The 13961-nt window shown below is 37.7% G+C and overlaps 1 long non-coding RNA gene and 1 pseudogene across 1 annotated transcript; one reads left to right on the forward strand and one right to left on the reverse strand.

Moving 5' to 3' along the window:
- Positions 1 to 1460: 1460 nt before the first annotated feature.
- The window catches only part of LOC140609180 (large ribosomal subunit protein eL31-like), a 105999-nt pseudogene continuing 93498 nt past the window's right edge, over positions 1461 to 13961 (forward strand).
- On the reverse strand, positions 6669 to 9085 carry LOC140609545 (uncharacterized). Its single transcript, XR_012011353.1, has 2 exons — positions 8893 to 9085; positions 6669 to 7542 (listed from the first exon to the last, which is right to left on the reverse strand). It is a non-coding gene; the product is annotated as an uncharacterized lncRNA (long non-coding RNA).

Consider the following 13961-nt stretch of genomic DNA (forward strand, 5'->3'; position numbering starts at 1 on the left):
GCTCAAGAGGAGATTCCATGGAGTTGAAGCAGGTGTGCATCCTGTAGCTCCCCCAGGCCTGCAAGGTGAGCCAGCAGATCAGCTATGCCATGTGCAAGCCGTAATGTTATCTGGCCACCTATGGAGACTTTCAGAATGTAATGACCACTGCTTCCCTTTTGGCTTTCAAATCTTGGGCAGATTTGTCTTGTGGCCATCCCTAATGTACTGGAAGGAGACTTCTGGGAAATGACTTTTATAGCTTTTGAAAATTGGTACATTACTCCATTGACTAGAGATTTTTTGTGTATATTTTCATGACTGCTGGCCATTCAGATATGTTCCATAGGAATTAGCATCTTTTTTCTTTTCTTTTCCATTTTTTTTTTGCCACTAAGAATAGTACACCAATAAATATCCTTATGGACAGATAGTTTTACTCCTATTGGATAAAGTCCCATGAATGGGCTGACCTAAATAGTAAGCATACTTTAAATTTTAATAGATGTTAAAAGATTCTTTTCTAAAGAAGGCTCTTATAACTTAACATTCTACCTGCAGTTCTTTTTTAGTTTATTGATTTTCCCTGCCAACAAGAGAAATGATACCTTTTTAAATTTACAACAATACAATTGATGAATGGGTTGTCTCTTTTGAACTTTGTACTTCACCCTTTACTAGATATTTTCAGTGTATTTTCATAACTGCCATTCATATATATTCTTTTGTTAATTGTTAATATGTAATTTTGCTCATTTTTCCTTTTTTTGTCTTTCTGTCAATTTGTGATGTGCTGTTTTTGATTGTGCTAGGACTTATTATTGTGATGTTGTTTGTAGAGCTAATCTAAGGTCTATTATATGATTATTGCTCTCCAGAGATTTATGTTTGCTACTTTCAGGTATATGGTGATTATAGCAATGCAGAATCATGTCAATTCCATTTAAAGAATTATGATTCAGTTCTCAGGTGTAATCTGTCCAAGGGCCCAACTACTTTTGATTTACACTTATTCCTAGGTTACCGTGTTTTGGTCCTTCCCTTTGATTCTTAAAGCTTTTGAATCTAATTTTGATGCCTCTATCTTAAGAAGGTCTTCAAAAGGTACAATTCAGTCTCTTGTCCTCTGACATTTCTTTTGGAATCTACAAGGGATAAGGAGCTCCAAATTTCTGGGCTCTTCTTCCTAAGCCTCAGGGTAATGCTTCACTTTTTTTTTTTTTTTTTTTAAACACCTCCAGCCTTTTAAGGGGATTTAAGAAAGTATGATAATGAACTTTTTCACTCTGAGTTTGGCTAAATTACTCAATCCACCGTAATCAGAACCTAATACTTGAATCTGAAATTTTAATGACATTCATGCTTAGAATGGAAACATTATTGTAAACCTTAGGGTTTCTGAGTGGGTCTTCAATAAATGGCATCCCTCTCCTCCTTTTGGGATTAACAACAAGTTGAGAAGTAAGACAAAGAGTTAAAACCATGTCCAAGATGACTCCCTTATTAATAGCAAGAGTCAAAGTTACAGAGACAGCTTCACACGGCAGTCACCTTGGCCTGTTAACTGAAACCCAGAATCAGGCAGATGTACCCAGCCCGTGATGGGCTAGGCTGTACAAGGGAGCCCTCATGTAGCAGTCCTGACCATCTGGCTGAGCAGAGACAACGTCAGCTTTCTACACGCAGGCCTGCTTTGTAGTCAAAAGTCTGTCACCCGCCTGGGTGAGCGAAGGAATGTGCTGGTGCCAAGGAAAAAAATCCCTCCTTGTGGACTTCGGAAACAGAAAAGACATTCCTTCTAAAAAGGTAATTGCAGAAATTTCATGTCATTAATATGTGTATTTATATGTGGCTTAGTATAAAGAGCTTTGGGCTTTTGAAGGGTTGGATATTCTTACATTCTGAATCCACAAATACTCAGTACTCTAACTTTTAAAATTGTGTGACTTCGGAGAAATAACTTGCCTTCTTTGAAACAATGTTTCTTCATTGGTACAAAAGAGATCAGAATCTCTTGAGCTGATTTCTTCTAAAAGCTAAATGAGATGATGTGTTTATGTTTACTATATACATAGAAAGAAATACTCTTGACACTATTTTCTCTGTGTGTGTATGTGTGTGCTTGGTTTCAGTGCCTTCAGAATGCAGCCTCCAGAGCTCTTCTTATTTGGTTGTTTGTCTGCCCTCTGCCCTCCTGTCAGTGCTTGAGGGGCCCCCTTCATCTTTTTTTAGCAGAGCACACACAGTCATTTCCATGCAGCAGAGGCGCTCACACATTTATTGCCTAGCTTTTTATTTTTTCCCCATGCACAGATGAATGGCAGGCCTTATAGATCTTTTCTAACTTACTATTATGTTTCTGGTGAAAAACACTTTTCCATTCGAAAACTTCTCCCAAACCCTGAAGGTCACTTCCTTCTATCAAAATATATTCTTTAGTTCTCTGACATGCTAGCTTATTAAATCACATCTCCACTCCAGGTGCTCACATGGAAGAATATCTGCCAGTTCCTATTTTCTCTAGTATACATCTCAGGCTCTACCAAGATAGAAGCAGAGAATGTCTGAATATAATATGATATAATGTAATATAATATTGATATGAAAATATAATTATATGACATGATATAATATAGTATAAATGATTTTGTGCTACCTCTAGCTCCAGCAAAACCCCAAATTTCCCTTTTTATGCTTCTATAAATGTCATAGACAATTTTGAAATGTGATTAAGATTTCTGCTGGGTTAAATGTGGGAGAGGTAGGTTTTTTCCACAGGAAATTATTTTGTATTATAATCTAAGACTTTAATAGAAAGCTTTTGTACATTAGATCTTTTTGCCTACACATTTTGGAGAAAAGAAATAGAAAATCCAAGTATACGTTCTTAAAAATCCTATTACTTAGAGTTAAAATATTTTCTTCTAAACTCCTAATGCTAAATTCAGTTCCATTATTTACCTTGGCTAAGGAGATATTTTGCACAGCTGGCTTATGAAAAAGATATGCAAAATATTCAATTTTTCCTTTAAGTCTATTAAGTATCCTCCAAAGATCATCTTCTTTTTGGCAAGCTTCTGCTCTTCCAACCCATCCCTGACTGTTGCTAATTTTATACCCTCTTTCTTCAATTGCTGCCTGAGGCCTAAGCCCTTTATACTCCAAAGATGTTTCCTGTCTCATTCTGGGATCATGGCCATCCTTCCATTGCGTCTACCACTAGCATCTATATCCACTCAGATTTGAGAATGCTTTCCCTCTCCTAACTAGAAATGCTTTCCGCATCTAACTAGGATAGGTTAGTTTCTCTTTGAGCGTCTCCCAGAATTCTCTAATTTTCTGTTAGCAAATGGAGCTCTGACCTTGGGTTTAGGAAACGTTCTCCATTTATAATTCTTCCAGAATGAACAAGCCTGCTGGAAGTCATTTAGATGAGGGTTGCCTAGGGTTTCCCCCTGCTGGCCAGCATGCATTTTTCTCTGCTGAATATACGAGCTTTCCTCTTAATTTTTATTCTCTGAACCATTTGTTCCTCTTAGAGGCTGCACGGTGCCAGAATATCATGGTTTGCTACAGAGTAAATGTTGTTTGGACAAATGGATGTAAACTGTAGTTTAAAACAAAACAAGCACAACACCTGTGCCTCCCGATAGGCCTGACATCAGGGAACATCATTCGAAATTTTGTGTTTGTTTCTTGGCAGTGTGGGGATGAATTTTTCACTTTTATGTCTGTATTGCATAGACAAGATATAGACAAGATCTGCACTCATGTCTCTGGTATTTCACTTGATATATCATAGTTGGTATGTCATTTGAGACTGACCATATATCATAGAAGAATAAAAAAGTGATAGAGGAAACCCCGGTGCCAGTACCCTGCTTTGTTAAAAAAATTATATATATATATATGTGTGTGTGTGTGTGTGTGTGTATTTGGCAGATGCTTTACACTTTTAGAGTTACCTTTCCTTGGAATTGATGAATTCTATTCAGAAATTATCTCAATTTCCATACATAGCCTTTCATGGCTCTTGGTGCTTCCTGATTCAAAGTTGATATCCTATGATCCGTTTATTTTCTATATGTCTGTTCTTCACATTCCTCCAGTATTAATCCTCTGTGAAAGGATTAGAGCATATTTGTTTTTTTTTTTAATTTTTTATTTATTTATGATAGTCACAGAGAGAGAGAGAGAGAGAGAGAGAGAGAGAGAGAGAGAGAGAGAGGCAGAGACACAGGCAGAGGGAGAAGCAGGCTCCATGCACCGGGAGCCCGAGGTGGATTCGATCCCGGGTCTCCAGGATCGCTCCCTGGGCCAAAGGCAGGCAGGCGCCAAACCGCTGCGCCACCCAGGGATCCCCATATTTGTTGTTAATACAAGACCTCTTATGAAAACTGTTGAAGCTTAAGGAAAATTATTTTATTAATCCATGAGTTTGATATTATGTTTAGCGGCAACAAATATGGGTGTCTCCAGAGCTCCAGATAACAATAAGCTTAAAATGGAAAACAATCATAGTTAACTCTTATCTCTTTATTGTAATATAAAGAATGTAAATCTCCCAGTCTGCAAATTTCATTTTAGCCAGTAATCTTTTTTTTTTTTTTAAAGTCTGCTCACAGATCCCTGGGTGGCTCAGCGGTTTGGAGCCTGCCTTCGGCCCAGGGTGTGATCCTGGAGACCTGATATCGAGTCCCAGGTCGGTTCCCTGCATGGTTCCCTGCCTGGAGCCTGCTTCTCCCTCTGCCTGTGTCTCTGCCTCTCTCTCTCTGTGTCTCTCATGAATAAATAAATAAAATCTTAAAAAAATAAATTCTGCTCACAACTAGTAAGACACTAACTTGGTGTACCCTGTAGTCTCTACTCAGAGGTATTAATAAAATGACCACAACGTGCTGCAGAACAAGGTTTAGAGGTTGCTGTTCTTTAAGAAAAAGACTTGATGTGTAATTTTCTCTCTTTATTCCTTGTTGTCATTAATTTCATTTCATTTAATTTTAGAGCTTTAAAAGGAGGCTTTTAGTACATGTGCTGCCAAAGTGAGCAGAAGGAACTTTAAAGTTCATTTGCTCACCTTCCACTCTTTACATTGAGTAGCCTGAAGCCCGTATTTGTGACTTGGCTGGAATATCTAACCTGTTAGAGGCAGAGCTGATACTTGGGTATTTGACTGATAAAACAGTACACTGTCCATTATATTGCAATATGTCCCTTTGGCTTGTTCTCCCTTTCATTTTTAGACATATGATCCAGCTCAGCTATGATGAAGGAGAAAAAAAACAAAACAAAAAACAAATCAGTAAATGTCAAAGTTGAGAAATTATAGAGTTTTAGTTTTGAAAAAGTATAGACCATGAGGCATAGTCTATATAGATATAGGCAAATGTAGAATTTTAAAATGTAGTCTTCTAATTGTTTATGTTATCTGAATCAAAATGAAAATTCTAGGTTAGACTTTTAGTCTATGATATAGTTTTGGAATATAGGTGAGGTTTGGTGCGGTGAGGTCCAGAGGTGACAGCCAAGAAAGAATTTTTGAGATATCTTTGGTGCAAAATGGTGGTTTTATTAAAACACAAGGACAGGACCCAAGGGCAGGAATAGCTGCTGCACTAGGGTTGTGAGGGGTGGCTGATTATATATGTGGGAGTTGGTAGTAAGGAAAAAGGGAGGTTTTCAAAAGAATTTTTGCATGCTAAAGAGGACCTACAAGATATTGGAGGCCTTGCAATTGCCAAGTTAAGGTTGTTTTTTTACCTCTGGTAAAGCATTAAGACAGTTGAGAGTTTCCTTCTGGAAGTTATTGAGAAGAATGCTTTTTTTTCTTGTAAATCACTAAGACATTTGTAAACTTAGGGAGACTCATGTCTTGCTGGACTGTAATCTCTATATGTTAACCATTTGTTTTTCATTTCCCTTAGATTTAAGGCAGCCAGTCATGTCTCTCACATGCCAGTAGGGGTGGGGTGGGTTGTAAGGTGTCGGTTTGTGCTTTGTCCTTAGCTTGCTTTCTGCTTCCTAATCAGTCTAGATAGAAATTTCACATTGATTTAGGAGAAAAAGTTTTAATGGATTTCTTCCCAAAAAGTTCCTATGGAAAAAAAAAATGTATCTATGGAGAGATAGAGACACAGAGAAAGAGACAGTGAGACAGACAGAGAGAATTCCAAGTGAAACAAAGCTAATAGTACTTTTTATTTTAGGACTTTTCAAAAAATTTGCCTTGAAAATGAACAAGAACTATGAATCTCCCAGTTTTTCTCAAAATTCATAAAACCAGCAACTCAGTTTTTTAAAAAAATCAAATATGTTATAATGCCTGTGGGATCTCTAGTGTGTTTTCAAGCAGTTTGGGAGACTCTTTCCATGGAGTTCCATGGCTTTAAATTCTGTCTGCATGCTGGCGATATTCATATTTTTATCTCTGGCTTTGATTTCTCCCTTGAGGTCCAGAATCACATAGCTAAGTATCTTTACACCCCTATTCAGATATTTAATAGGCATTTCAAACATAACATAATCAGACTGTATGTCCACCCCACACAGTCATACACACAACCTTTTTTTTTTCAAAGTTAATTCTTTCCAATAAATTACACCAAAGACCAGATTTAAACTTGCTGTCATCTGGAATCATCACCTGTCGCAGGCTGCAATCTCTGGAGGCATAGGCTGAGATGACAAGGTTTGATGTGCATATGTTTATTAGGGATCAATACTTGTGAAAGGAAGGGGGTGGAGGCAGGATTGAGCAGAGAGGAAGTAAACATTTGTAATGGTCCCAACAGTGTGCTACAGCCAAGCTGGCAGGGAGCTCTGCAGTGAATACTGCCCATCAGAGTTGCACCAGGTTAGGAGAAAACAGCTGCTCCTTTGGATGCCTGCCTGCTTCGTTCACATCAGTCACCATATCAGCTGTCCAGGGAAAGGCATAACCTACTTTCGAGAAGTTTCCTTATAAGCATGTGCTGATGTGGACTCTGCTGAATTCTTGAGGTGGACTCTGCAGATCTGCAGATTTCTCTCTCTGAGCAGCTTTCTCTGCCTTACAGAGTCTATTTACTTTGGTCTTACAGGATGTTCAGCTCTGTCTCTTAAACTCAGGGTAGTTACTCTGTGAGGCTCTGCCTGGGTTCCCTTTTCTTGACCCGTGACCTTGAATCTCTTTTAAGCTGTGACCTGGAGCAATTGTAGGGTTTACTTTGTCTGCTTTCCATCTTTCAGAGATCATTGACTTTTGTTTTCTGATATCTACTGTCTTGAAAATAGTGATTTCATATATTTTTCTGTTTTTGTTTGTTAGTTGGTTGTTTCAGGAGGGTGAATTGGTTCCTTGTTACTCCATCTTGGCCAGAAGTGGAAGTCCCTGGAGTTTATCTCTTAAACCCTTCTTTGTACAGTTTGTTTACTTTTGCAATAACTTATTTCCTTGCAAGCTCAAATTATGTCTTGCATCACCCCTCCATCTAAAACAGTCTGTGGTAATTGCCCTCATTATCATTTGAAAGACTCTTCTTGTTCCTCCTTTCCTTTCTTCCCTTGGTGTTAAACCCTTCTTTCCTTTTAAGAGAGAAAACATCAGACAGACACACACACACACACACACAAACACGCAACTTATTTTTATTTTGGTATTGTTACAGATCTTTAAAAATTGGGAATAAGAACATATATTACTTCATCTCACCCTGTCCTCAGGAGCTTAGAGGAGGTGCATCCAATGACCTTTCTGTGATGATGGATATGCTCTGTATCTGTACCGGTCAAGGCAGTAACCAAGAATACTTGTGGCTAGGTGGCTAAGGAGCATCTGAAATGTGCCTAGAGCAACTGATGGGCTAGGTTTCCATTTTATTTAATTGTGATTAATTTACATTTACTTTTAGATAGCCACATGTGGTAGTGGCTATCTCATTGGACATCACAGGGATACCATTTATTTTTTTTGCCAGAGGTAAGTAGCAGTTTAGAATGTTGTGGATCACATCTCCCTTAGCTACCATTGTTTTTCTAAAGCAATCCATCTTAATGACAGACTGAATTGCCACGGTATACGGTCAAAAGCATAGACTTACTTGCTTATTTACATTCAACTAATAGGTACTAACTATATGTGTGATAAAAATTTAATCTCTTTGAATTTTGATTTTCTGGACTAGTGGGGCTAATGGCACCTCCAAATAGGTTGCTGTAAGAGTTTGTGGAAGATAATGTGTAGTACATAGTCGTTGTTTAGTAAACATCAATTGTTTTCCTTTTTCTTTTTCAATATATTTCCTTTTAGAAATAAGAATCTTTCTGAAGGCCAGAAAATATTAAGCCAATCACACTTTAGTGTTATTAGGTTTAATAAATACCTCTCGTCTGGTTTTATTTATGCACAAGACACCTGCTCTTAAAGAAGGAAGGAGGAAAGTGAACTAGACTATCCTAGAGGAAACCAGATGCACTGAAGACAAGGGTCATCAACTTGAAATGTCAGCAGAGCAGGACAGCAAGAGAAAACGCAAAGTAGTTCAGCCTTCAAGAGAGCTAGCATTTTTTTTCACTCCCAGGTTATACGGTCACCCTTGTGTTTCCTGAACGTCAACAAAATTTCTTTCAGTCTGTTGTTCCCTGAGAACACTTCATTCCAAGCCATCTTTTACCTTCGATGTTCAGTATAATGTTCAGTATAATGGGGCTGGACTGATGAGCTGGTGTAGCAGCTTGCTGCCCAGAGCCCCAGAGACAACATCCAGATCAGCGACATGACAACAACAAAACACATTTAGTTTGTCTTTTAAAAATCACACCACAGGCATGCGAGAGACTTCATGTCATTGATCTCTGTTGTTTTTCCCCTAGTCCACTCATCTGGAGTGGGGTGTGGCAGAGAGTGCTCAACTAACAAGGAGCTTCTCTTTTTACCTGGTGACTGCTCTGCGTGATTGTTTCTCTGCGAAGTGTGAAACTGTGAGCCGAGCTTTCCATTGCAAGTCATAAATGTCTGTCACAGGCAAACTTAGGACTGCATGTGTGCAGAGTGCTAAGATAATTGAGGAGGCATGATACCAGGTGGCAGAGAAGCAGGCGTCTCTGCCTTCCTTTGCTGGGTTCTCACCTGCACTGTGTGATGCTAGGAACATTATTTTACATCTCTGAGTTCTAGATTGCTCAGTTGCTAGAAGAAAAAGAAAAAGAAAAGAAGGGAGGAAGAAAGAGCTAAAATGAGGGTTATAGTGCTGTTCAGGGTTGTGTGGATAAATGAGATTGCAAGAAAAGAAAAAAAGCAAAAGGGCAACCTCGATAGGTTATATAGTTCTTATTTTCTATAACTATGGCATTCATTTATTTACACTGCACTCCTAGAATCTTAAGATACATTCGAGGTTTATACATGTCAGATTTAATTATTTAAAAAAATCTATTTTTAAACAATTAAGAAACACCTATAAAAATTGACACTTTCTAAAATAGGTTATGTAACAATTTCCACACCTTGGAAAGCACCTGTGCATTAGTTTGTACTGTTAGGCTAACTAGTTTGGGGGCATATCTGACTAAAAAGAATGCTTTTCCTGCCAACACAATTATAAAGGCTGTATTGTATTAGAATCCTTAAAAAATAAGCCTTCACATAGCTGCTGAGCTAAATTTGCAACTTGAGCAAGTGCCCAGTAGAGCACATATGCAGCTGAATTTATTAAAATGTCAGGCAAAGCTCATGGGCACCTCCAGCCGATGCCCACCTTCCGCTCCTATGGCTACCCTATGTACCGCAGGCAGTGTGCAGAAGTTCACGTCAAATTGCTTGGAGATGTAAAAATATAATGACATTTATTTGTACTTGAATTCAGCTTTAATAGCAAAAAAAAAAAAAGTTACTGAAATCTTCAATGTATTTTATGCAGTGAAATTTCATAAAATATTTCTGTTATCCCTGTGAAGCTATAATATCATCTTGAAACACTGCACTGTAAGCATATAAGCAAGGCTCTCTGTTTCTTTCAAAGATGAAATTCAGGGAAATAAATTGAGACCTGACAATGAAAATGTATTTTTAGCATAGAGTTACCATTTGATAGGTGAGGGAATGGAACACACCAATGAAGAAAATCTCATTAAAGTATATGCTAGTGACATTGCAGCAGGTATTTATATGAGCTCTCATTGAACAACTATTACTATTGTCTCATAAATATAGTTCAGAGAAGCACCTAAGCATGCATACGTGGCAGTGATGGCAAATTGTCTTCTCCAGTATCTCTTCCCTCCTTTTTCCTAAGAGAGAGAATCTGGCTCTTTGCTGGCCACAGACCTCCATATAAAGACTACATTTTTTGACCTTCTTTGTATTAGATGGGGTCATGTAAGCAGAAATTTTACATGGCAGATTCTAGGAGCACCTCTGCCCTTTTTTGCCTTTTTTCTTCCATCTTACTGCCTGAAACATGAATGTGGCTGCTGGAGCTCTGACAGCAATTCTGCTCAACTGAGGAATGGTGCAGCAATATCTCGGCTGGGTTTGTGGAGCCACCTTACTAGCCTTGGGCTACCTATTAATGAATTCTTTTGTACTGAAAAAAGTAAGTTTCTGTCTTGTTGGAAGCACTATTAGTATGTTTTTTGGTCACAATCAGTTACACAAAATCCTAATTAATATAGACATCAAGTCACTTGAGGACAGAAATTATGGAACATTTTCAGAGTTCTGGTGACATCCAACCGAAAGCTATAGATTGCTTCACTTGGCTTAATTGTTATTCCATATTCTGGGGGTTGAATATAAGGAGGACTGCTACTTTTAAAACAAGTAATATGCATAATATAATTAATATGACACAATATAATGTGATATATATATATATACATGTTATATATAATGTACACAATAGGAGAAAAAATACTAAATTTCAAGATCAATTTTTAACAGACTACCAAAGTGGCATCTAATGGCCTCTGTGCTGATAGAATAGTTACAATAGCAGAAAAATCTGCAGGTGGGGTAGCTCCTGTAATGTAAAAACCAAAACGTTTTCAAGAAGTCCTTGTAAAATAGAACTGCATCTTGTGCGAGAATTGCATTCTCGGGGCACCTGAGTTGCTCAGTGGTTGAGCTCTGCCTTTGGCTCAGGTTGCGAGCTGGGGGTCCTTGGATCCAGTCCCATATCGGGCTCCCCACAGGGAACCTACTTCTCCATCTGCCTGTGTCTCTGCCTTTCTGTGTCTCTCATGAATAAATAAAATCTTTTTTAAAAATTGCATTCTCAAGTTAGTATTTCTGGCAAAAAATCCCATGTAGTCAGTACTACCCTTAGAATTTTTATAAAGTTAGGATATATATTGTTTGGGGATACAGCTCTATTCAAATTTCTGGGCAGTCAAAATATTCCCTGTTTATGTTTATAATAAAATCCCTAATTGTAAGTGAACTAGTAGGGAGAAAACTCTGAACTTCTTCGCTTTTCTTCAGGGTTTACTTCAGATTTGTATATTAAATCTCTAAATCCCAGTATACAATAAGATCTTTGTTTTGGTGAAGATTAAATAAAATAGAGGAAATTGCATTTCAACATATAGCTAGATTCAAAGTCAGCTTATGACGCACTAAGAGCTTAGGAAACCAGCTTCCTGTACTGTTTATATACCCTCCAGGTAGGGGGCAGGTACCAACATCTTTCAAAAGAGCATTGCTTATTTTCCATACACAATGCCAATTTTATTAAGGGTATGTTTTATTTGTCTTGTGTTTTTTGTTGTTTTCTTTTTCTTTTTCTTTTTCTTTTTTAAGGGAGTAAGTAGGGGCAGAGGGAGAAGGAGAGAGAGAGAATCTTAAGCAGGCTCCATGCCCAGCATGGAGCCCACTGCAGGGCTCAATTTTACAACTCTGAGATATGACCTGAGCTGAAATCAGGAGTCAGGGCACTTAACCTACTGAGCCACCCAAGTGCCCCAGGGTATGTTTTTTAATTATAAGCTTTTCAAAATTATTTGTAATTATGTACACAATGAATTCCAGAATTTTACTTTTTTTTATGTCCACGTTTATTTGCAAGATGTTGGTATGAATAATTCACCATATATGTGATTGATAGAGCATATTAGTTCATTGTTTTTTATTTTTATTGTTTTATTTTCTTTTTAATTGAAGAATAACATGTAGTTAATTAACTGTTTTAAAATAATATAATATGGTTTGCACTGGTTTTGTTTCTTTTTTTTTTTATAAATCTTTATTTATTTATGATAGTCACACACACACAGAGAGAGAGGCAGAGACACAGGCAGAGGGAGAAGCAGGCTCCATGCACCGGGAGCCCGACGTGGGATTCGATCCTGGGTCTCCAGGATCGCACCCTGGGCCAAAGGCAGGTGCCAAACCGCTGTGCCACCCAGGGATCCTGGTTTTGTTTCTTAGTGCTATTTTCAACCTACTGAATGAACTCAATCTGTCGAGGCAGGAATGTAGCTGTATTCTGTGGATAAATCTCAGAGATAAAGTAAAACTTTAAGTTTGGACTGACATGAAAAATAAATATGATATGACTCATTTGTTGCTTTAAAGGTTTGACAGAAGTGAACAATAAAGAATCTTTTAATTTAAAATTAATTTTTATTTGTAACAAAACATTATGGGGAAACAATTTAAAAAGTCACATAGTGCTGGGCACCTGGGTGGTTCCATCAATTAAGCATCCACCTTTGTTTCAGGCCATGATTGCAGGGTCCTGGGCTTGAGCCTGGCTCTCAGCAGGGAGTCTGCTTCTCCCTCTCCCTCTGAGCCCCCCTTTCCTGGTTCGTGCTCTCTCTCTCTCAAATAAATACATTTTTAAAAAATCTTTTAAAAAGCCACATAGTACTGAGAGTCATAAAAAGGCATCAGTCTCCTGTCCCCATCAGATATTCAATGACTCCCCACAGGCAAAAACTTTCAATTCTTTAGTTGTTCCTTCTCATATTTATCTCTATGAGTGCAGAGAACATTGGCTATTGCTATTTGTTGGTTCAGCAATTCCAGACATATCATTGGATTTTTTATTTTGAGAGATGAAGATTTGGGTTCGTTTAGTCCTTTCCTTGCCATCATACTGTAAAAAATTTTGGTAAAACCCCTACATATTTTTTCTTGACAAAATATAAATATTATTTACTTTGAGCAAAATAGCATTCTATGATTATATTTTATTCCCCGAATGGCTATTTTTTTCCTGAAGATAATTGACTTAAGTTTACATTTACTTCTCTTTGAATATTTAAGCTTTATGCACCATTAAGGAACTCTGAAATTGTTTCCTAGGCAGTCCAGCCTCTTAGATCATTTATCAGTTGTATTTTTGTTCTGGAGAAACGCTCCTTGAAGCTTCTGCCATGCTACTAATCAGAATTCTTTGCTCCGTGGGTGTGACACACAGTTGATGTGGCTGTGCTGCTATTCAAGACTTTGCTTTGACTCTTCCTTTTATTGGATTCTCAGTTTCTTGACTCATGCCTTCCCCTCTTCTGATTTACTCCTGCATTTTGGTGAGACACATCTTCCAACTGCTTCCTGAGAAACGGTGCATGGGAAACAACTTCTGAAATTTTGCATATTTAAAAATATTTTTATTCTACCCTGATATGTGATAGATAGTCCTGTGGTTCTATAATTCTAGGTTAAAAATAATTTTCTTTCAGCACTTTAAAGGGAAAGTATTATTTTATTGTCTTTTAGGTGCCAGGGTTTGTGGTTAAGTCCAGGCTATTCTTATTCCTAATCATTGTTAGCTGTTTTCTTTTCTGGAAACGTTTACTATCTTCTTTTTATTTTAGGGGAGTGATAGGTCAGTATTACCTGTTCTATGCAACTTAAACTAAGACCATACTAACTTTGTTTGTATTGAAACTATCTTGCCAAAGAGGGTAGATCTAAGACTGGTATGTGGAATTAATTCACTTTCCAAACTCTGGGTCTCTTCTGGGTAGTTAGCCTTATACATCTTTTTGAATTTTATTCAGAT

This window comes from Canis lupus, chromosome 18, assembly GCF_048164855.1.
Source record: "Canis lupus baileyi chromosome 18, mCanLup2.hap1, whole genome shotgun sequence".
NCBI classification, from domain to species: domain Eukaryota; kingdom Metazoa; phylum Chordata; class Mammalia; order Carnivora; family Canidae; genus Canis; species Canis lupus.